The sequence below is a fragment of the Nansenia antarctica genome, assembly GCF_963989245.1.
Source record: "Nansenia antarctica genome assembly, chromosome: 7".
Lineage (NCBI taxonomy): Eukaryota > Metazoa > Chordata > Actinopteri > Argentiniformes > Microstomatidae > Nansenia > Nansenia antarctica.
Window position 1 is genome coordinate 1,245,814 of NC_137677.1, and position 22,273 is coordinate 1,268,086.

Sequence of the window (22,273 nt, forward strand, 5' to 3'; positions counted from 1 at the left end):
CAAAGATCAGGATCAAACTTGCAGTTCATGGCATCACTGCAAGCAGCCTCGCACAGCTGAAGAACTGACAAAAGCTGAACTCATCATCATCAAATGCGTGCAAGGAGAGGCTTACAAGGACGAACTTGCGTGCATAGCAAGTGGAAAGGACATCTCAAGAAGTAGTCCTCTGAAGAAACTCAATCCCTATTGCGACGAAGAAGGCCTCCTGAGAATAGGGGGACGGCTCAGACATTCAGATCTCGCCTACAAGGAAAAACACCCTCTTGTTATTCCGGGACGGAAACACATCGCAAAGCTACTTGTGGAACACCATCACCAAAGGGTGATGCACCAAGGCCGAGTCTTTACCGAAGGCGCTGTCCGCACTGCAGGGTACTGGATCATGGGAGCAAGACGACTGATCAAAGGCATCCTTCACGACTGTGTAACCTGCAAGAAGCTCAGAGGCAGAGTGACGGAACAGATGATGGCCGACCTACCTGTTGATCGCCTGAGTACTGAACCCCCATTCACCTACGTGGGACTGGACGTCTTCGGCCCCTGGCATGTAAGCACAAGACGCACAAGAGGAGGACAGGCAAACAGTAAAAGATGGGCTGTTCTTTTCACATGTCTAAGTACGCGCGCTGTCCACATCGAATTGATTGAGTCAATGGACACATCATGCTTTATCAATGCGCTACGCAGGTTCTTTAGTCTAAGAGGACCTGCCAAACAGATTAGATCAGATTGTGGAACAAATTTCACAGGCGCATGCAGAGAGCTGAACATTCTGCTGACCGACCCCAACATGCCTAGCATTCGAAAGTACCTGGGAGAAGAGGGCTGCTCATGGGTCTTCAACCCACCTCATTCATCCCACATGGGAGGCTCCTGGGAAAGGATGATAGGGATATCAAGGCGCATACTTGACTCCATGCTGCTCAAGGCTTGCCCTTCTCGCCTGACTCATGAAGTTCTCTCCACCCTGATGGCAGAGGTTACAGCCATAATCAACGCCAGACCTCTCACCCCCATCTCAATGGATCCAGACTCTCCTTTTCTTCTAACACCAGCTATGCTTCTTACGCAGAAGATGTGCACTCCACTTCCTCCTCCGGGAAATTTCAGTGATACGGACCTCCACAGACAGCAGTGGAAACAGGTTCAGCACCTTGCAAATACTTTCTGGAGCCGATGGAGACATGAATACCTCACGACACTACAGAGTCGCAGCAAGTGGCAAGAGGAACGTCCGAACCTCAAAGTAGGGGATTTGGTCCTTCTCAAAGATGCTCAAGCTAAGCGCAACGACTGGCCCTTAGGACTAGTCAGACAGACATTCCCTGACAAGGACGGGAAGATCAGAAGAATCGAAGTGAAGATCACCAAACATGGGACGGCTAAAACGTTCTTGAGACCAATATCTGAGACAGTGCTTCTCATGTCGCCAAAGGACTGAGTATCCCTGAGTTAGTTCATAGTGGTATTTCCTCCATACCAGACGGGGAGTGTCATGGTTTCTTAGGTTTTCATTTTAGAGACATCTAGTGGACATTTTATGACATTACATTTGTTACTGCCTTTATTCAGTTTCGGTTTTGATTAGTCACATGACGAACATTAGTCACATGACGTGAGCACACTGTTCAGACGTGATAGCTCGTGCAACAGCTAGTTGAGAGAAAAAGCTCCGGAGAATCTCTTTGTTTACATTCTTGCCCTGGAAAAGGCTTTGCTTGTAAGTTGCCTTTTCTTTTCTTGTTTAACTACAATGTATAATGTATATGTTTATAAATACATAGCTTATATTATTTAAGTATAACTATTTGTATTGCTATATTGATATTATATGTTGGCTACATACTGTTGATGTTGAAAGTGTAACAGTATAGTTTTGAGCATTACAGTAATTGTACTCTTATGTTTATTTACAGTTTTACAAAATAACCAAACGACCACTCATGTTTCTGAGGGTTGAGTAAAGAACTAAACTTTACTCCAGCGTCTGAGGATTCATTTGTGTGTCAGTGTGTGTTCGCTATCTGTGGAAGTTGCGCCCTGGTTACGCGCAGTGGGAACAGAATACAGGTTATCTATCTATCGATCGATCACACTTTCAAATGATCAAATTATCTATCTATCACACAGTCAAACTATCTATCTATCTATCTATCTCGTGTGAAGTGGGAACTAATATTTCCTAAAAGACACTTGATGGAACTGTCGTTCGGGATATAGTTTCCGCCTGTGAGAAAATGTTGACGCACGCATTACCTTAGCCAGCCTCTTAGCCTGCTCGCGACCAGAATAACTCGGGAGGCTATGTTGCATAGCAACCAAACAGCGAATTATTTGAGCCACATTGATGGAACCGAACGCAAGATAAAATTATCGCCGATTAGAACTTTATCGCGGATTAGAAGATAATCGAGCTTCGTGGAATGGGCCCCAGGTAAACACACAGGTAAACACTCAGGTAAACACACAGGTACTTGACCCCCGCAACACACAGGTACTTGATTCTAACACACAGGTACTTGATTCTAACACACAGGTACTTGATTCTAACACACAGGTACTTGATTCTAACACACAGGTACTTGATTCTAACACACAGGTACTTGACCTTCTATCAGCTTCTAACAACATCCCCCGTCCACAGAGAAAGGAGCTACAGTAGCTGTGCTGTGAATATATGACCAAGGCTGTGTCTCAGGAGGTAGAGGCTGTGTCTCAGGAGGTAGAGGCTGTGTCTCAGGAGGTAGAGGCTGTGTCTCAGGAGGTAGAGGTTGTGTCTCAGCAGGTAGAGGCTGTGTCTCAGGAGGTAGAGGCTGTGTCTCAGGAGGTAGAGGCTGTGTCTCAGGAGGTAGAGGCTGTGTCTCAGGAGGTAGAGGCTGTGTCTCAGGAGGTAGAGGCTGTGTCTCAGGAGGTAGAGGCTGTGTCTCAGGAGGTAGAGGCTGGTGGAGGTAGAGGCTGTGTCTCAGGAGGTAGAGGCTGGTGGAGGTAGAGGCTGTGTCTCAGGAGGTAGAGGCTGTGTCTCAGGAGGTAGAGGCCGTGTCTCAGGAGGTAGAGGCCGTGTCTCAGGAGGTAGAGGCTGTGTCTCAGGAGGTAGAGGCTGTGTCTCAGGAGGTAGAGTCGCCGTCTAACGATCACAAGGTTGGCAGATCGGCGGTTCGAGCCCCGGCTGGCCACATGTTGAAGTATCCTTGGGCAAGACACTGAACACCAAAATTGCTCCCAGTGAGCGGGCCGGCGCCTTGCATGGCAGCTTGCCGCCATTGGTGTGTGAATGTGTGTGTGAATGGGTGAATGAGAGGCCGTTGTAAAGCGCTTTGGAGCAGCAAAAAAGGCACTATATAAGTGCAGTCCATTTACCATTTACGTCACATACAGTACAGGAGACTTTGTTTAAATGTGGGTTTATAAACTTGATGCTGTTAATTGATAATAATGTTGTTGTTGTTGTGTTAATTAGAAAAATGTCCTGTTCTGAAATGAGTTACTGAATACCATTTCCAACACAGTACAGGACATGGTAAAAGTGTTTAACGGTGGATACTACATGTGAGATCTTCTTCTTCATTTTTGGAAAGTGAGTGTGATGCGCTTATAATAAAACAAGTCTTGACCTATATCATTAATCGATATTAAATGATATTAAGAACAACTAATGTGAAAGCCTTGGGCACTTCACTAAATAGTCTGACACATAATGAATGTAGGACAGTGCATATATATAATAAACCAAACCAGTTGTGTTTTGGAATAGGAGGGCTGGGAGGGCCACCAGGCACAATAGAGACCATGGCTTTGATTTCGTGTAATGGAATGCAGCCTGTGTTTGTATAAGAAGTATATTAGTAAAGGGAGACCATGGAATCACTATATTATGTTGTCGGTAAATGGTAAATGGACTGCGCTTATATAGCACCTTTTTCGCTGCTCCAAAGCAGCTCCAAGCTGCTTCTCCAGTCAGAGAAGATTGATTTTGACAACTAGATGTCGATGACACATGTTACTACAATGATGCAACCATAACATAGTCACCCGAAGTTTGTGCTTGTGACAATAATATGGAGCACACACACACACACACACACACACACACACACAAACACACACACACACACACACACACACACACACACACACACACACACACACACATTAGAGAAAGTCATCTGAAAGCTTTTGTCAGTATGAGTTGAAATATTTATATGCACCTGTACAACTGTGGAAGAGCAAAGCCTGCAGATGAGGGGGTGAACGACCGTACTGTGACTAGCTCAGTAATGTCTGACTAACAAGGCAATGGGCCGGTTTCACAGACAAGGCTTAAGCCTAATCCTAGACTAAAAAACATCTTCAATGGAGATTTTACATTGAAAGTGTGATTTAGTCCAGGACTAGGCTTAAGCCTTGTCTCTGAAACCGGCCCAATAGCTTCTATATATATATTTTTTTTTCTTCTAATCATCACCCTCAGCCAGCTGTAACAGGTCATAACCCCCACCACCACCTGTATCTCTGACTGGTAATAGGTTTTTTTCTGCATTATACAAAGGTTTGACTACAACCATGAGCATGTTAACTGGCTACACGCTTTTGACATGTAACCCTGTTTTTATTGCGTAGCATTGCAACATGAGGGGCTTTATTCTTTATTTTCGTCTGGGCTGGGCATGTTGGCAATTTCAGCTTCTAAAAGTTGGTGCTGTAGTATTTTCAAATCATACCACCAAGATCGGCAAATGACCAAATGTCTCACATCACCTCTCTGGCGCTGAGGTGGACAGAGGATTGACGTGTGTCCGCAAACACAAGCACCAAAGTTCCAGTTTCAGGCAGCGCAAGTGGGGACGTTTAAGACCCGCCAAAACCACCACTCAGAGTAGTATTTCTATTTCTAGCCTACCTTCATTTATTAATGCTCTAGGCAACACATTCATAGTTCATATGAAAGCTTCACGAATTCTGAACATTATCAGCTCCGTCCTGCAGGACGTTATGTTCAATACGCTTTTGAGATAAGTGGCCTGGTACAGTGTGTGTAGCAGGTCTAAAAACCTTTGCCCTATTATGTCATTGTCATCTATGTGCTAATGTATTTGATGAACTATCCTATAATTAGAGGATGACCTACGGTCTGGAAAACCATTCATGTTTTCCCGTTGTTCATCCGAGTTGAGTTCAGTAAAATATCCTGTAAATACAGAGTTGAGCAGCTCATTTAATTGGCTATGGAACACGTTTTGGTTGGCCAGTGTTTAGTGGTCAAGGCCTCGACACACCTCTCATTCATTGATTCAACTAAAGCTTTTTACGCTACAGATATCACCACAAAACTTTACGCAACATTATTTCTAAAACGCCCCCCTGAGCGATAGCGCCATGTGCTTAGCTCAATGATTGCATTTGGGTTGCTAAAGTAGAGCCCAATGTCAGTGAAACAAATGTTTTCATATTTGGCAAATAATATATATTCTAATGTAAGGGTGATCAACTTCTCCAGTATCGATTTAATTGAGTCGTCACTTTACAAGCGAGTTCGTTTAATCTCAACGAGACGTCCTTGATATCACTTCTTAAGATGATATGATCCAATCAAATATTAGGCACCACTACTGAACTGTTCATTAAGATAATATTTATTCAAGCACATCAGCAAGCAATATCATTTCCATGGAAAAGTGGTCTCATCTAGTTTCACCTCTGCAGGCCCGTCTCAGCTAGCCGTCAACAAGTTAACTGCAAGAGTTCCACCAGACCAGACTCCCGTTTAGCCCTGGTACATAGTCTTTATACAATTCATCAAACATTTTGGGCTGGGTGATGCCCCCCCCTCTATCTGGTAGTTTTCCAAGTGTCAGCACAAATCCGTTGCAGCTGCAGAAGGTCTTCTCGTTAGCGTTGGCCTTCAATTCTTCTGGTATGTGGGTGCGAGAGTGTATGTATGTTATCAGCTTGAGTGTCCTGCTAGCGTCTCGTTCCCATGGTGATATCATACTTTGTGAGCAGAGCTGTGAGTTGAGTTCTTATCAGTAGCTTGTGAAAACATTTGAAGTTGCACAGTAATATGAGTTAGGATTCGATTTACAAGTTAAAGTATAGTATAGAAGAATAGGCTTATCATTAATCATTAGTTATGAAAGTATAAAATCAGTACAGAAAAATAGAATATCATAACAGCAGGTATACAATGGTTGTTAGCACATAGGTAAAAATAAGTAATTTATAGGCAGTTTGAATCATAAAACGTTCTTTTAGTCAGGAGCTTGTCTTCTTCTTGTCGCTCAAAAACAGAACCTCTCTTTTGGCTTTGCGTGACCTTCCTATTGTTCTCAACTGACCGCATTCACATATTATTTAAATGAGCACATAGTACATGATTTATCACTTCTAGTGATTTTAATACAAATTCCCAACAAATCCCCCCTTTGGTCATTAAAACAAAATTATGACCATTACAGAGAATTTGTAGCCAGAAAGGTGAGATGGGTCGTAGACCGCAAATGCCTTTATTTACACCATTCCTTCACAAAACTCCATAATTACAACATATCTTCAACTCCTGTATCATGATCCATCTCCTCACCCTCCAACAGTGACTGCTGCTGCTCAGCAATAAGCATTTGTAAGTGCATCTGTGTTCCAGCATCAACCTTGGTTAGGGCCGTAGTAATCAGTCGCTGTGCCAGGCCTCTAATGCAAGGGATAGCCAAACAGGATCAAACAGGATCAACAATGTGGCAGAGATGAGGAGGGCAGAGAGCATAGACATAGCCAGATTTTTCCATTTACCAAAAACAGATTCGAACCACTCTCCAATAACATTGTTAACTCCAGCGTTTGCATACACCTCTGCACGGAGCATACGCAGACCCTTCAGTGCTCTTGTGACGGAGCCATCAGGAGCGGTGTTATTGGGTATGACCGTGCAGCAAGTGTCACCAAACATAGTGCACACACCTCCTGAGGAGGCTAGCAGAAAATCAAGCGCAATCCTGTTTTGATAAGCGGTAAGGGTGGTTGCATCTAACTGTGCCGCGAGCCCTGTAAGAGCATCCTCAGTAAAGTTAATAAATCTCTGTTGGTTATAGTATATGTAATTTATCCAGTCTACATTTTTATTAATAGTGCACCACCAGCACAGGACCGACTCAAACCCGGCGGCAATCTGATCCCGAGCCTTGAAGTCGTTCGGAACGCCGCGTGGCACTCCTATCGCATCAATGTATACCTGAGTGTCATATGACCCTTTAGGAGCGTCGCGTTTGTGTCTAGCAGTAGTGGGAGATGCGAGGGCCATAACAGTACTGCTATCCAGTATCTCCATCTTAACCACCATTACCACGCGTGTACATAATCCCTGCCAATCTAAAGGCAGATATCTATATAGCTGTGAACCCCCACATTTCCAAAACATGTCTGCTACAGGTTGTGTCTGATTCCCTGTCACCTGACCAGTCGGAATACCATAGCCATTAAAAGTACAAGTAGTGCTGTTACCGCTCTGGCACAAAGTCCTACAGAAGCGCGTAGCATTAAGGCGTCCCACATCGCCCCCCTTGCCCGTCCTGTCAAGGCAGTCGTAGGCTTTTTCTAAGTGTAAAGGGTGATGTCCCTCATATATCATGGGGCCTTTAGTGCTAGTCATACCGGGGCAGTTTTTCCTAGAGAGAGAGTGGCTGACAGGTAGGCCCATCAACAAATTGCAGTCGTACATACAGTATATCCCCCCTCTACCAATGTCAATTGAGAACTCGTCACTATCAGCTATTCGTTTTCCCCCTCGTCCCATCCCTACTCTATAACTTGAACAATCATCCGGTTTGTAGGGGGAGGGAAACAGTCTAGTATCTCTGGGTTGTTTCAAGCAGACTACACATGTCTCCTTAGAGATGGTGGACATTGTGTAGTTTACCCAGTTGTACCAAACATTATTTGAGGCTAAGTTATGAAATGCTTCGTCGGAACCCAACCCCCCCCCTGGGACCCCAGTAAACATCCCCATTGAAAGGAGGGTGCATGCTGACAGAATCGCCAGGAATTTGAAAATTTTACACATTGTCTAGGCGTTCTCTGATTTCAGCCAAAGTTCTATGTGGTGGGTCTGCTTTGGTGCAGTGTGACAGGTGATGCCAATCTGCACCTGGTTTACCTTTGACTTTGACTGCGTGTGAGGTGGTCAATACTACCTCCCACGGTCCTGTCCACCGTGGCTCGTTCCACTTCCTTTTGTGGACTCTGATTCTTACCCAGTCGCCTGGGTCTAGAATAGGAGTCTGTTTTTCGCCGGTGTCTGCTTTCTCCGCTGCATTCAGTACCTGTGAAGACAATACTCGATTTAGATTAGTTAGAGCCCTGACATATACATTCATTTCCATGGAGAGGAGGTCCAATCCTGGGCCCACCTCCCTCTGTCTCTGTATCATGCCTGTCGGCACCAACATCGGTCTACCAGTTATGATCTCATGGGGTGTCAAATGAGTCATTGAATTGGTCTTATTTCTCATTGCCATCAACACCATGGGCAATGCCCCCACCCACGACAGTCCTGTCGAGGCACAGGTTTTAGCAAGCTTTCTTTTAATAGATTGGTTAGCCCGTTCAACTAGCCCCTGTGATTGGGGGTGATAGACTGAACCAAATCGATGCTTAATCCCCATTGCTGTCTCAATTGCAGCCATATGGACATTTTTAAAATGTGACCCATTATCAGAGTGTATCATTGTAGGGAAGCCAAACCGTGGTATGAAATCCTGTAAAAGGCACTTTATTACAGACGCAGCATCCTCCCGTTTACACGGATATGCTTCAGGCCACCTTGAAAACCTATCAATCACCACCAACAAGTATCTCTTGCCTTGTACTCTATTGTCTAATCCCATGTCCGTGAAGTCAATACATATCTCTCGAAATGGGCAGGGAGGCACTGGATATGTGCCCATTGGGCATTTAAGTACTGTTTTTGGGTTGTGCTTATTGCACACATCACAGTCTGAGATGAAATTCTTAACCATCTCCAAACCATAAGGGGTCCACCAATCTCTCATTATCAGTGCCCAAGTGTCTCGCACCGACCCATGAGTGGGACCGTGTGCTTCAGCTATCAGCATATTCATTAGGCCTGCAGGGGCCACTAGTCTTCCGTCATGCGCTCTCCACAACCCGTAGCCCTTTTCAGAGGACCCGCCTCGCGTCGCCCCCCTTTTTACCCACACTGATTGTTCTTGGGGGGAGGCGGCCCCCTGTATTTCCTCTATAGTCTGCACAGAGCATTTAGGTTTGTCTAGCTGGATTGAAACCAGCTGGTGTTCTCTGGGGACATATCCCCCTGCTAATTTAGCGGCTGCATCTGCAGCATCATTTCCTTTGGCTTCGTCTGTGTCGGCTTTCGAGTGCCCCTTGCACTTTATAACCGACACCTGGAATGGCATCTGTACTGCTGCCATTAAATTTTTTAGAGCCATCTCATGTTTGACTGGATCACCATTCGAGGTCACCCATCCTCTCCTGACCCATTGGGGGCCGTCCATCATTAATGCCCCATGGGCATATGCTGAGTCAGTGTAAATATTGACACTGCGTCCTTTAGCATGGCGCAGTGCTTCCGTGAGCCCCACTACTTCTGCTTTTTGGGCTGACGCAGGCTGCGGAATTATTCCACTGACTACCGTGTTGTAAGAGCCATTGACCATTCTTTTCACTACTGCAAATGACGCAATATTACCATCCGGGCCTCTATAACAACATCCATCACAATACAGTGTCAGTTCAGCACATGAATTTGCCTGTGCTTCTAAGTCAGGTCGTATCTTGTGTTCTTTTCTTGCTCTCAACTCACAAATGTGTGTTACACTATTTGCGGGGAGTCCTTCTGCCATATTTACCCCTAGTGACGTATATGTGACATGTGGTTGAGTCAGTATTCGTTCTAGCTTTTCTTCTCTCGAGCTGGATAGAGAGAAGGCCTTAGATTCTAAAAATGCCACCACACCATGGTTGGTGTGGACTATTATGGGGTGACACATAGTCATTGATGCTGTCTTTTCTAGGGCCGTACTTATTGCTATCAGGTGTCGTGTACAAGTAGTCTGTCCCATTCCTACACTGTCCAGTCTGCTGCTGTGATAGAGTAACACTGCCCTTCCTTCTGGTCTTTTCTGAAATAGTACTGCATTTATCACTCCTTTATTCTCTCCTACATCTAAGTGAAAAGGTTCTTCATAATTTGGTACTGCCAACTGTTCAGCCTGTGCCAAGGCCTGCTTCATGTTTATGAATGCTTCCTCAGCGGCGATGTTCCAATCCAATGTTGCTTTTAGGTCTCGGTGGCCTGCTGTCGCCACTATGTCTCTTAATGCCGCTCCAGTCTCCACATAATGAGGTATGTATTGTCTGCTGTAGCCTGTCAGCCCTAAAAATCCCAACATGTCTTTCACCGTCACAGGCTTGGGGTAAGTCAACGCTGCTGATCTTTGGGATTCCACCACTTGCTTCGTGTTGGCTGCTATCACTCGTCCGAGGAAGATTACTTTTCTCCGGCAGCCTTGTACCTTTTCTTTCTTGACTTTGTATCCTGCCTCTTCTACTGTTCTCAGCACGGTTTCTGAGGCCATCAGGCAGTCCTGTGCATTTTCACTTGCTATCAAAATGTCGTCCACGTATTGAATTACTGTGGTTCCTTCTGGGAGAGTGATGTCTTGTAGGTCTTCTTTTAGTGCCTTATTGAACAGGCCAGGGCTCTGTTTGTAGCCCTGAGGCAAACGATTGTATGTATATTTGGACCCTTGATAGGAGAACCCAAATATTTCTTGACTGTTTGGGTGCAGAGGCAGGCAAAAGAAAGCATTAGCCAGGTCTATGACTGTGAATCTGACTTGTTTGGGGGTCAGGCAATTCAATGCAACGTACGGGTTTGGGACGGCGATGTCATGGCCTGCCACTGCGTCATTTATTCTTCTGAGATCATGGACCATCCTCCAGGTCCCGTTAGGTTTCTTTACTGGTAGTATTGGTGTGTTCCACGGGGAGCAGCTGGGCCGCAACACCCCCGTTGCAGTCAGTCCTCCAATGGTTTCTGATATCCCTTGGGTGGCCGCTGGGGAGATATTGTATTGTGGCTGCCAGATCACTGCTTGGCCTTCTTTTAGTTTTACTTCGATCTGGTGATGGGGCACCAGACCCACATCATGGTCTCCTTTGGACCAAAGTCTTGGGTTTATTCTGTTCACCATCCCATCCCAGTCCTGGTGATTGTCATTCTCTCGGCCATGGTCTCTTTCGAGATCTTGTCTCTCCCCGACGGTGTTTTCGTCCGTGCAATTCCCTATTCTCCACATCGTCAGGTCCTTGCTTCGCCAGAGGAGGGGGTTTACAGTCGACCTCCATTCCTGGACTTGTGCTCTTTTCATCATGGGTCCCAATTCCTTTGCTACTCCACCGTGAGTGATGGCCAGGGTTATGTGCGGCGCGCTCTCAGCTTGGAGGGCGTACCACTGGTGCTGCTCATCCGTGAGTGTGCATTCCGCTGCTACCCCTTCTGGCCCCACAATGATGTCTGTAGCCCTTAGCACGCTCTTCTTTCCTTCTTTACGGGTTTCCCAGGCTTCTTCATAGGACTCATCTGGTTCTCTGATGTAGTTAAAAGTGCAATGAAGAGGGTCTAGGGGAGGCCCATAGGGCCTTAGCTGTTGTATCCATGTCTTCCATTGATGATAGGTCTTAGTTACTCCCTCAGTGTTTTCCGAGAGTAGTCTAGCCCAGAACACAGCCGTGGTCTGGGCGGTGGCTCCTGGTTCCTCTCTCATCATTAGTATTCTGCATGGGGCTTCCCCGGTGACTTTCCTGCCGCCGGGAAGTGTTACTGTTAATCCGCCTGGTCCACAAGTTACCTCCGCGTTCAATTTACATAGCAGGTCCCTCCCCATTAAGTTTACGGGGCATTGGGGAGCGAACAGGTAGTTGTGTGACAATTTCTGGTGGCCTATTTCTGTTTCTAGGGGGATTGTGTATTTCTGTGTCTGTGCCTGCCCGGAGTAGCCTACTGTCGTCATGGCCAGATTTTTTGACAGAGGAGGAACTCTACCCTTGTGGTTTGTCATGGTGGACGCTGCTGCTCCAGTATCTACCATGAACTGTTTTTTCTCTCCTCCCACCAGTATTTCAATCATTGGTTCTTCGTTCGGGTGGAAGTGGTAGGTTCCTCTTTCGCCTCCTGGGCATCCCTATAGGCTTTGACCATAAGGAGCCCCTCCTTGTGGTTGATTCATCATGGGGGCCATCATGGTTGGTGCCGGTTGGCCTGGCATCGGGCCCCCCCACTGTTGCTGTGTGGGGGGTTGAAACTGCTGGGGCTGCCATTGCTGCTGCGATGTTGGTCCCGATGACTGCTGTTGGCCCTCTTGGTTAGGGCATTCATTCCTCCAGTGTCCTGTTCCTCCACATGTGTGGCAGGCACCTGCTCCTGGTGTTCTTGGTCCTCCACGGCCTCTCCCGCGGCCTCCTCGCCCACGTCCTCTCCCTCCGCCTCTCTGTTGATATTCGGGGAAGGATTGGTACTGAGCCGGGGGCTGTGGTGCTGCAGAGGCCTGTGGCACCTCTCCAAGCTGGACCAATATCTTGCCTTCTTTACATTCCTTCTTCCTTGCCGTAGCCACAGCGTCAGCTTCGGTCACCTGCATTTTCAACAACCTCTCACGCTGCACGGCCTGTTTCTCCTCGGTCTCGTCGGTTTTTCTTTCTTCCTGGTTGCTATGATGAGTGAGATTTTGTACCCATAGGCTCTCTCCCATAGAGCCCAGGCCTACTACCGTGCTCAGCCTTTCTTGGATTGCTTTGCCTAGGCCTCGGCCCACCTCTGCTCGGAACAACATTTCCGTCGCTTGGCTGTGATCATATCTGGCCCCAGTTCCTTCCTCCCATGCCTCAGCGGCCCTCTTGATGAACTTATGGATGTCTTCGTCCGGCTTCCGCTTTATCCCTGTCATGGCTGCTGTATCCGGGGTGTGGGGCCACAGTGTCCTGAGCGCGGTCCACAGGGCCGTCCTGTGTTGGTTCAGTGGTGTTTCTCCGGGGATATTTCCCATTCCCACCAGGTCTTCCACCTGGTTCCATTTTCCTTTTCCCTCCGTAGAGGCAATGAGGGCCTTCACATCCCCCCAGGCCACCCTATCTGCCATGGTTCGGGCCTCAAACGCTCGTATCCACGGGGCGGCCCCTCTGGGGAGGGAGGGGAGGCTGTTCTGGAGAGCCTCCATGTCCCGATGTCCCCATGGTTGGTAAAGTAATCCTCCTCCTGCTACGGCAACTAAAGGGAACATGCCTGGTCGCTGCTCTTTCTCTGTGGCAGGGGGCATGCCTCTTGTTTTCATATCACACGTCTGAAGGTGCTGCTGTGGTTGTTTCTTGACTCGTGTGGATCTTCTGGGGAGTGGGGTCCGTGCTTGTGCCTCGCTTGCCCTCTCCTCTTCTGTGTTTGACTCACCGCTGCAGCTATAGGTTTCCCACTCGCTGCTTTCTTCCTTTTCTCCTTCTGTCACCCCTGCCCTTTTAAACTCGCCCCTGAGTCTCAGCGTGAGTCCTTGTTTCCCCCTGTTCGCCTTCTTCTTTCGGCGTTTCTTTTTCTTCTCTTCCTCCTTCCATTCCTCTTGGCTCCGTTCGGGGTGCCTTCTGCGCAAGTCGTCTTCTTTTATTTGCACATTCAGTTCGTTCAGTCGGTCAGCCAGCTGTTTTTCTATGTCCTCCATCAAGTCACTTCTCCCTGGTGGGCCGTTTCCTCCGTGGGGCGTGCCGATGGTGTATGGCGATGCTCTTGGAAGGCCCATCGATCCTGACGTATTCCAAAGCAGGTCGTCGCATTGTCCTCCAGGGCTGTGATCCTGGGTAGAGTGGAGAGTGTTGTGCGCCTCCTCTGATCGTACTTGCACTGCCACTGTCCCACTCATAATGTCAAAGACTGGTGCCTGTATGGGGGTTGGCCCTGTCAGGTATTCTTTGGTAGGTTTCAGAGGGTTCACATCCCAGGCATATGGGGGAGGGGTTGAGCTCAGTCCCTTTCGTACCTCCAGGGGCCAGGTGCTTTTTAGGGGAAGGGGGTGTTTTTCTGCCTCCGACCCCCACCTTGCTGCTTGTAGCAATGCGGACAGGGGATACAGTTCTCTTGGAGGAACCACAGCGACTGAGGCCGTCTCCATGGGCACGTCGGCTGTCGGAGCCACAGTGTCTGTGCCTTTCTCCCCCGCCTGTGCTTCGACTGTCTGTTTGGCTTGGCGTTGAGAGTGTTCTGCTCCTCTGAGCCATCCGACCACTCGTCTTGTTCTCACCTCCTTTTCCTCCGCCTTCTTTGCCTCTCGTCGTGCTCCAGACCACCTTCCCTTGCCTACGGCAGCACTCTCCTTTTCTTTTGATTTTTCTATGGCCTCTTCAATGATCGCCAGTCTTTGCTCTGGGGTGGGTGGCCCTTCTGGGGGGAACAGACCTGCCTTCTTCCATTTAGCTACTGCTTTTACCATCTTCTTTTCCTCTTGCTCTCTTCCGTCATGGTCTGTCCTTCTATGCATTTCCTTCAGGGCCTGAAGCCACCACTGTGGAGTCTCTTTCATGGTCATATTGTTTCTTAACTATACCCCTTGGGGTGTCTTATTGCTGTGTCTTAATGCTGTGTCTGAGAAAAATAAAAATAAAATAAAGAAAGAAAGGAAAAAATAAAATAAAATAATAATAATAATAATAATGCCTTTGGTAGTATTCAGAGCCTTTCACTTTTGAAAAATGGATTCAATAAAATGTGCCATCAATCTAACACACAACACAGAGTCAGAATGACAGAGCGAAAACTTTTTTTTTTTTTTTTTTTTTTGTAAATGTATTAACAATTAAATGCAATAGTTCATGTGTTTATTTTTCTTATTCTTTTGTATTTGTTTTTGTTAGTTTTTTTGAATTAATTAAGGTCTTATATTATATTTTATAGGGTCTCTGTGTGTATCTATCCTGTCGGTCCTCTATGTATTCTCTGAATTATGTGTTCTGTATTATCTGCTCATCTAGATAGTCATTCTACTGAAGGTCCACTGTATCGTGTGGCTATGCTGCCACCCTTATCATCAATATTATTATTGCCAACCAATACTAAACAAACTGAACAACTAAACAAAATCACCCTCACCCAATATGTCAATATCAGAACACACCAAAAATACTACTATTATACAACCCGTGAGACATACATCACCGTGCGTCAGAGGCACTCCTAGTGAGCTTTTTTTTTTCTCCTGCTGTCTGCGCTTCAATGGTGGGTTACACCCGCAGCACAACACTTCTTTAAACACCTTGAACGAGGCATAACATATTTTATAAAGTTTGCAAGTGATATTTGAGTGATACCAAGCCAGGGAGCACTCAGCCTAGACCAGTTGCTCCTGGGCGCTTTACTCAACTATCCCTTTTAATAGTAATAATTACAATAACAATAACAATTCCAATTATTATTTACATACAATATTACGTAACACCTTTGCACGAGTTTAGAATTATAAGGTTCTATCTCCGTTTAGGGTAGTTCAGAGACACTGAGCGTCATGGTTTTTACATTCCATTATGTTTTGTGAGATGGAACCGTTGTATTTTATGAATCACCCACTCAAAATGTCAACATTTTAAAAATACCACCACACATTAATAAACCACTTAATGGATCAGATTATGCAAAAAACTCAATTTTGACTAAAATGATGATAGAACCATATAATCCTAACGTCACAATTATTTTAGCGCCCGCTGTGAGGGGAGGCACGCTAATACTAGGACCTTCACCGGACTGCAGTCCTGCCGTGAACGCTACCCTACTCGCAATGACCTCACTTCTCACTCGGTTTGCAAGGTATTTCAACCTTCGGGACACCGTCCTTTCATTAGACCTCGTCGGGTCTAAACTGGGGGCTGGTTACCTCTTAATATCCAGGACTGTCGTGTCTTTCCTTACCTTAGACCTCGGCGGGTCTATCCTGGGGACTGGTTACCCCTCTTTATTTCCAGGACTTAGCTACTGTCCCTTCTTTTAGACCTCGGCGGGTCTTATTACACGTTAATACAAGATGTGCTTAAATATCAGACAGTGGTGTTCAATAATGTATAGAATGTCAATTTAATTAATGATTATCCTTACTTTTGACGGATTCTTCACAGACACAGATCAGAATGGGTTTGACATACGATTCATGGCCCAGCACTTCCACCTAGAATACTATTGTCTACCTAAGCAGATTTCATTAAATGGCTCTGCTCACCTTTTTTGTGTTGGTACCGTGGAAGTGCTTAGTCCGAACCCAGCCTCGCCCACTCCTCCTTGCATCCCGTTGAAGATCACGTCGGGGTCACCAATTTTGTAAGGGTGATCAACTTCTCCAGTATCGATTTAATTGAGTCGTCACTTTACAAGCGAGTTCGTTTAATCTCAACGAGACGTCCTTGATATCACTTCTTAAGATGATATGATCCAATCAAATATTAGGCACCACTACTGAACTGTTCATTAAGATAATATTTATTCAAGCACATCAGCAAGCAATATCATTTCCATGGAAAAGTGGTCTCATCTAGTTTCACCTCTGCAGGCCCGTCTCAGCTAGCCGTCAACAAGTTAACTGCAAGAGTTCCACCAGACCAGACTCCCGTTTAGCCCTGGTACATAGTCTTTATACAATTCATCAAACATTTTGGGCTGGGTGATGCCCCCCCCTCTATCTGGTAGTTTTCCAAGTGTCAGCACAAATCCGTTGCAGCTGCAGAAGGTCTTCTCGTTAGCGTTGGCCTTCAATTCTTCTGGTATGTGGGTGCGAGAGTGTATGTATGTTATCAGCTTGAGTGTCCTGCTAGCGTCTCGTTCCCATGGTGATATCATACTTTGTGAGCAGAGCTGTGAGTTGAGTTCTTATCAGTAGCTTGTGAAAACATTTGAAGTTGCACAGTAATATGAGTTAGGATTCGATTTACAAGTTAAAGTATAGTATAGAAGAATAGGCTTATCATTAATCATTAGTTATGAAAGTATAAAATCAGTACAGAAAAATAGAATATCATAACAGCAGGTATACAATGGTTGTTAGCACATAGGTAAAAATAAGTAATTTATAGGCAGTTTGAATCATAAAACGTTCTTTTAGTCAGGAGCTTGTCTTCTTCTTGTCGCTCAAAAACAGAACCTCTCTTTTGGCTTTGCGTGACCTTCCTATTGTTCTCAACTGACCGCATTCACATATTATTTAAATGAGCACATAGTACATGATTTATCACTTCTAGTGATTTTAATACAAATTCCCAACACTAACCTGGAACATTCTGTATTGGAACAATTGTGACAACTGTACTCGCTGCTTCCTGGTTTTTCTGGAGCTCTGCTGGAGTGGTCCTTGGGCCTTCGGCGACACTTCTGACTAACTGTCTGACTGCCCGGTCAGAAGTCTTGCGAGGAGCTCCTGTCCGTGACCAGCTGATTGTCGAGTGATGTTCCTTCCACTTGCGGATGATGGCTCCAACGTTGCTTATAGGAACATTTAGGCGTTGAGAAATCTGTCGGCAACCAGTGCCATTACTACGCTGCTCAACAATCTTGTTGCAAAGGTCTTGGGAGAGCTCTTTGCCTCTCTACCACATCATGAGATGTTTCATGCAGGAAAGCTTGGTGACAAATGATTTGTTTACTTGCATTCAGAGGTGGGCAAAACCTTTTTCAAAGAGTGTGAGTCAACGTGCACTAACCCAGCTGATTCTAATTAGCACAGGTAGCTAGGAGAACTCATTAGTGGCATAAGCTGCTTTAGTGCTTTTTTCTTACTGTGTTCAATACTTTTTCTTCAAAGTTTTTACATTCCATTATGTTTTGTGAGACGGAACCTTTGTATTTTATCAATTTCTAACCAAAGAAATTCAACATTTTAAAAATAACCACACCACACAGGCATTAATAAACACCTAATGGATCAGATTATGTAAAAAACTCAATTTTGACAAAAAATGGAGATAGAACCTTATAATTCTAACGTCACGATTTGTCATCGTCTTCTTCACTGGACAGATTTAGTGGTTTACTTCTCTACTTGTTTGTTTATTTTGTACAGTAACCAGCCTCTTTACACACACATACATCAACACAAAATACACACGTGCACACACACACACACACACACACACACACACACACACACACACACACACATACACACTACTCTGTTACTCTCTCCCCAGCTGATGCTGATTCTAGCTGATTAACTCTGGTTGACCTTTTTCCCCATCCAGCTGCTCCTGTCAGTGGTTTACTGGGGCTGTTTCCATGCGTTTCCCTCCCGCGTGACGCTGTGCTTGTGTAATGGGCCAGGTTTCATACTCCGGCGTTGGCACAGCTGCTAGCTGCACTGTAATCTTCCGCTTGTATAAGCAAAGAGTAACGAGCGTCCTCAATTTACAGCTTTCTGGTTTGCACTCAATTACCCAACCGGCACTCCGAAATCGATAAGCCACTCTATCCACTCTCCTCAGAGCTTTCTGGGAGTGGACTCGCCCTCCCCAGGTGATGCGTGGAAGGGGACCAGCCGTATGTTTGGGCTCCCGGATGAAATCAAACCGGAGTTTGTGTTTGTTGCACAGTCATAACAGTCTGAGCCGGGCGGGCTGCGCGGCGCGGCGACAAACTTTCTGTCGGTTGCTCCTGATGGTTCCGAGACATCAGAAGTTAGTTTGTTTTAGTTGGTATTCTCCGTGGGGTAACAGGGGGTAATGAAATGTTATATAAGTCCCATTTGCTCGCTTCCCCAAATCCATCTGAGACGACCATTTTTTGGTTTGACACAAATTACCCAAGTTTGTGTTGCAGTGTGTGTAGCAGAGTTAGTTTGTGTTGCAGTGTGTGTAGCAGAGTTAGTTTGTGTTGCAGTGTGTGTAGCAGAGTTAGTTTGTGTTGCAGTGTGTGTAGCTCACAGTTGGTAATTTTGTGTCAGACCAGCTGACATTATACTCCTGTGTGTTCACAGCTACTTTGTTCTGTAGTTTTTTAGATTGTACTTGATGCACTTTGGTGAGTCCCGTGCTCTACTGCATTATCTTCACATTATTACACATAAGTTATTTTTTCTGAGTGGGGCAGTCCCTCTCATATTTTATTTTATTTTTTATTGACAGATACAGTAGAGATTTAGACAGGAAGGATGGGTGAGAGAGACATGCAGGATATATCCCCAGCCGGAATCGAACCGGGGACCCTGCGGTTACATGGTCAACGCTTAACCCGCTACGCCACCTAAGCGCCCCTGTCTTCACATTATTACCCTTTCTGGTTAGTTGCTCTTTGTGGAAGTTATTATTTTGTTCTTCAAAATATTAAATCTGATATGAATTACGTACAGTAAATATGGTCACTGGCACTGTGTTTCTCTTTCAGAGAATAAAAGGGATCTTACACGTGTCACACCTGGGGCCTCGTTTATAGAAAGTACTTTGGATCAAATTTGATTTTACCCGTGTCGTACGTAGAAAACCACGTCAAAGTAGTGATTTATACAATTTCAACGTGAGTCAATTTGACCGTGGAAACGATCGTAGCTCTACGTCGGGTATTGACTTGACGTACGCACATTACCTACTGGTTATGCGGAGTTATTACAGGCATGTGAGCCGCACTGCCTACTGTAATTCATGCGAAGTGAAACTAAAGTGGCTTGTGATAAAATTAACGATGTTGTTATCAGCCGAGAAAATTTGTTTAATTCAAGATTTAAAGGGAACTGATGTTTATGATTGTATTTCAGTCTTCCTTTATATCCCCCCGGAGCTGTCAAGGCAACGCCATCTCCCCTTCAACATGCCTATAGTGCGTTCCACAACGGACCTTGCCCGGCCATGCGCTAAATGCACACCGTCTCCTCTCAGCTGTCTTGCGTCGCACATACCCCGCAGCGCAGAGCGCATATGTCTAATTGAGTGAACTCGTATTATGCTTATCACCAAGTTCTCCCACACTGTGCTGATGGACTAGTATAGTATGTTTATGTTTATCAACGGTAATCAAGTGCTTTAGTTGGCGAGCGCACTTGGTGATGGCTCTAATACGAGTTGAGTCGTACCACTCATCTGCCATATCATACCTCCGTCCCACATGTATTTATCATCATATTTTTCAATATAAAACGGGGGTATGATATGGCAGATATATATATATGGTGTGTGTCCCACGCGCCCGTCCCGCTCCAGTTCTAGTAGTTCTAGTAGTTCTCGTAGATCACACAACCAGGGAATCGCTGACATGTGTGAAAGGGAGCAACCCGGGAATCTACCTGCATTTGGCTCATGTGTGAACGGCGAAAATTCCTGGTCAGCACAGCTTGAGATTCCATGGAAATGACAGGGAACTATGTGAAAGAGGCTTAATACTGGGTTTCCTCCGGTGTCTGAGGGTTCACAGGGAGTGAGCAGCCATGTTTTCAATGTCACCTGATAAGAATAATATCATTATATTATTACAGTATAAGCATTTGCCTGGTTAGTTGTCATGATCAAACGTTACAAATGCAACTTACCGAGAAGCCACCCTACTCTGCCCTCTCCCGCTCACTTGGCTTAATTCAGACGCTATAATTGAGCCGCTATCACAGGGCGTAAATACAAAGCTCATTCACCTGCGTTCAATTTCAAGTGTATTTGGTATTTATAGAAGGAAGCACGTACGCAATTTTAAACAAGCGCAGCCCATTTAATAAATAATGCTTACGTCCGTTTAGAAAAATGTGCTCAAGTACTTTTTTATAACGAGGTCCCTGACCTGTAAGTTTGATTAGTGTTTGAGCATCAAGGGAATTAACAGCTGTTATCTTAGCTGTTACCTATTTTACTAGAGGTTAAACTGAATACAGTAGAGCACATTTTTAAAAAGCCCAACGGTTATGCTAAGAGTGAGTGAGTCGTACAGCAATCAGTCCCCAGCGCTAGCACCGCTAATGTGCAGCGCAGGCCTGTCCAAGCACATCAGCTCTGTTGGGGGGGGGGGGGGGGGGGGAGGGGGGGTTAGCAAGGACACTCATATGGGTGTCAAAACAGAGCTCTCGTCAAGTAGCGTGGAAGCAGCACTGCTCTCTCAGAGGCTAAAGGAGAGTCCACGCCACGGGCACAACCTCTCATTACATGTTGAACTCTCCCTGGTGGTTTGGTCATCAAACACAGAGATACCATCTTCCTTCCGCCAACGGAGAGGCTTTAAACCCAGCAGCCCATTGGTTTGGGCTTTTGTCCTATAAGGTGTCAGTTGCCCTCCCCTTGCAGTCGACAGTGTTAGGATGTCTCCTCACGATCTGCGTTTTCATTCAGACATTTGTTATCAACAATATCACCATCATTATCAACATTTCTTACAGTATTCAGCACTGTCGTACTGTGTAATGGTAGTTATATACAGAACACAAGAGAAAGCACCCACACTAAAAACAAACAATCCTTGGCTAGAACCGTAATAGCTGTCCCCCTGACCTCTCTAATGATGTTGTAATTTAATTCATGAGACCCATTGAAGCGGAAATTGCAGTTCCGCTTTTGTATTCAATTAAGGATAGCACATAAATAAAGTATGGCAGAGTGGATGGAAGGCTACTGCTGGGGTGTTAAGAGAAGAGGAAGTGTCTCTAATAAGTGCTTCCTCACTAGTCAGACCGAGTGCTACACTCGAAGACCTCGAGAGCGCTAATCTGTGTTAATATCGCACAGTACATCAAATGCAAAGCGCTGTCGTCCTTTATGAGATAGATTTGTTTAATCAAAGGCTCTTTTTTTTTTTGCGCTTGTCCATTTCAGGGTGTTAACCAGCTGCAGTTCTACACGCTGACGGTACAGTTACTGTATATCTCAGCGTTAAAATAAGCCCGCTGAGGAAAAGACAACACCACATTTCTCAAGGATATTTTCAACTACAGTATATTGTATTATTATTGCATTATTCTGCTGCACATCCGAGGTCTGTCTGTCCTTCTACAGGCCTACATGATATGAGACCCAGGGTCTCAATAGATTTGTAAACTGCAAGTTTTATTTTTCCAATTCTGTAAGTAGCTCATTGGAGCTCTGTTTTCTTTCCCACTAGAAATGGAAAGTAAGTAAAACTTGAATGAACACACTCGATAGTGAGAGCAGGGCTGTATGCACCTGTGAGTCAATGGCCATCAGATTTGTTACTTTGTTTTAAACCCCTTTCTGTGCTCTCTCTCTCTCTCTCTCCCTCTGTCTCTCTCTCTCTCCCTCTGTCTCT

At 45.6% G+C, this 22,273-nt stretch overlaps 1 protein-coding gene across 1 annotated transcript in view; it reads left to right on the forward strand.

Annotated features, from left to right (window-relative positions):
• lpp (LIM domain containing preferred translocation partner in lipoma) overlaps window positions 1–22,273 on the forward strand; it is a gene marked incomplete at both ends in the record, with an annotated part of 142,447 nt that overhangs the window by 33,841 nt on the left and 86,333 nt on the right. The gene's annotated exons all lie outside the window — the stretch shown is intronic.